A 3,089-nucleotide genomic window follows, 5' to 3' on the forward strand; every position below is an offset into this window, starting at 1 on the left:
CAAGAATAGAGACACAGTTTCATGCTCCGAGATAGTTAAAGTATTTGTCTGAAAAAATACTTCTCCTCCGTGCAGCTTTTTCTCAATTTGGGAGGGGTATAGAGAGAGAGTTAAACTCACACTGATGCACAAAGTTACACAGACAGACAGTTTCTCACTCTGAAAACATTGAAAGTACAAGTTAAACAGTTTGTCATTACAAAAGTTTACAATCCTGCTCTGACCATAGGAAGTATATAGGATCATGTTTATTAGACCCTTCTAATATAGATGAAGTATCTACACTCTTCTCATCTCATTCCTGATACTTCACAGAAACAGCATTCTCTTCCTATATAAACACTATAATCCCTAGGTTTTCAAGACACATCCCTTCTTGATTGACATCCTACTTATATAATCATTCTTATACTGTGCACTTTTCTGATTTTACCTCCATTCTTAGCTAACTAATCTGCTCCTTTGATTTTCAATATCATCTGTATGCAGACAATACTCAAATTTTCCTATTCTCCCCAGATTTGTCACTAACTGCGCTTCTCTGTGTCACTGTATATCTCTCCATCATTACATCTTGGAATGTCATCTTGCCACCTCAAAATTAATGTATCCACAGCAGAATTAATTATATATCTACCAGCTAATACTAGTTACCATCTTGATATCACTATAACTATTGGCAACTTGATAACTCGACAATCAACCCCCACTTCACAAGCTCGCTACCTTGGTGTCATCGTTGACTATAAACTGTCTAATGTTCCTCACATTCAACTGTCTCTAAATCCTGTTACATACATCTAAAAAACATAGCCAAAATTCGACCATATCTTACACAAGACAATGCAACAAATCTAGCACATGGAGTCATTATTAACTCATAGACAATTGTAATAGTCTCATTATTGGTTTTCCCCACTATACAGCATTTTGAATATAGCTGCGAGGTTGAACTTTCTCACCAAATGTTCAGTGTCTGCTAGTTTACTCTGTCAGTCTCTCTATTGGCTGCTGGTCTTCTACCATATTCAACTTAAAATACTTACACTCACGAATGATGCTATTAACCAAACCAACATATATCTCTTCACTTATATCCAAATATTTTGCAACCCAACATCTCAGTTTTGCACAAGATCTGTGTCTGTCCTCTCCTTGTTAAGTTGGCGATTTCGTTAAAGTATAGTTCTTCCCACTCTAGATATTAAAATGCTGGCCTATTACGTTATGCATCATTCAGCCTAGCCTTAAAAAGTCCCTTAAGCATGTAATCATGTGGAATCCTTTATGATTAGCAGCAACTGTCTTATTCTTATTTAGTCTGGTATAACATAGCATTAAACATTTGGCTTATGGTCATTAATAACATCAACACTATTTATCTCAAAAATCACATTTCTCTAAAAATTAGCTGTTTCCAAACTTTCTCTATTGGTTTATGTAACAATGATAATGTAATAAATATATAAGCCTTTATAGTTATCTTGCTTTTGTAAACTCTGTCTTTTATCTGGGACATTCTGAACTTATAAGAACTTTTCTTGGCAAACAATAACGTAAACTCTGCCTGTACTTTTCAGATACTGTGACAGCGCTTTGTTTTACAGATACTAAACACTATTTTAAAGATTTTTTTAAGAATATTTTTAAACATTACTGACACAACTATAGAAATAGCAATAGCAGCTGCAGCCTGCCATTGTGTTCTCAACAACATACATTTGTTAATACGCATGCACGCGGACTGATCTCTGCATTTAATTTAGAATTACTTACACTAATTATGTAAACATTACAAATTAACACTTTACGCTGCACTTTTTTTATTTCCATCCACTGGAATACACATTTTATCATCTCTTTGTCATTTTAACATTCACCATAGAAATGCACATAGTCAGAACAAGCTTTCTATGGTCACCTGTTTTTCTCCAAGCAAATACAAACACATTTGTATTACCTCTTGCGACACGTCTGTCTATCGAAAAACAGGTACATCTCCACATTTCATACACTCATAATTCATACATTCTTCAGTACACAAATATTAAATAAACCTTTGACTGTGAGTGATCATTTTATTAATTAATGATATAATTAGATCAAGCCCTTAACTAGGACATATTCTCCCAGGGTTATAATGCAGGAATAACAACGATTGACATTGTCACACAATACTTATACATTATTACAATATTCAGATTATATGCCCCTTTAATGCCCACTACCATTATCAGATAATAGACAAAGCTTATTTTTGTTAACTCCTCCTTAAGAATCAGACTCGAAACTGAATTCCTTTTGAGTGATACTCATGGAATACTGCATCCCATATTTAGTCTGAATAGTTTCCCCAGCACAAGGACACATATATGGGCATTTTCTCTTCACTGTGTTAGATAAACAGTTTCCCTCGGGTGCGGCCTTAAAGACATCACACTAGTTTCCATTTAAAACTAAGTTTGGACAGAGAAACATAATGGAAGTACCAATGCCCTGTTAAATCTCATGTACTGCTTCATTATACAGCATAAAACATATGTAAATATGGAATTATGTAAATTAGTCTTCGACAAGTTATTGCTAACAACTTGAGTTTCACCTATCACAAAGACTTCCACTCTGAGGGCCTAATTCAAATTTGGGAATAGAGTAAGATAGATCAAGTACCTGTGCACCTGGACAAACCATGTTGCAGTGGAAGGGGTGCAAATATATATATATATATATATATATATAACCTCCAAATAGCGGCACTCATCCGGACAGAAATAATTTCAAAAGACAATAGTGTGATTCCAATTTTACGGATATGACTCCTTGTTCACGGAACAGACAAATACATAAGACAAACACATGCAAATGCACTTACCTATATAATGTCTATATGCTGACTCTCACCTCAGCATATAGACACTATATAGGTAAGTGCATTTGCATCTGTTTGTCTTATGTATTTGTCTGTTCCATGAACAAGGAGTCATATCCAAAACTTTGGAATCAAACTATTGTCTTTTGAAATTATTTCTAAGTCCAGATGAGTGCCGCTATTTGGAGGATATTTTGCTGTGGCATACGCAGATGCTGAG

Source organism: Taudactylus pleione, unplaced genomic scaffold, assembly GCF_031769625.1.
Source record: "Taudactylus pleione unplaced genomic scaffold, aTauple2 ptg000627l, whole genome shotgun sequence".
Lineage (NCBI taxonomy): Eukaryota > Metazoa > Chordata > Amphibia > Anura > Myobatrachidae > Taudactylus > Taudactylus pleione.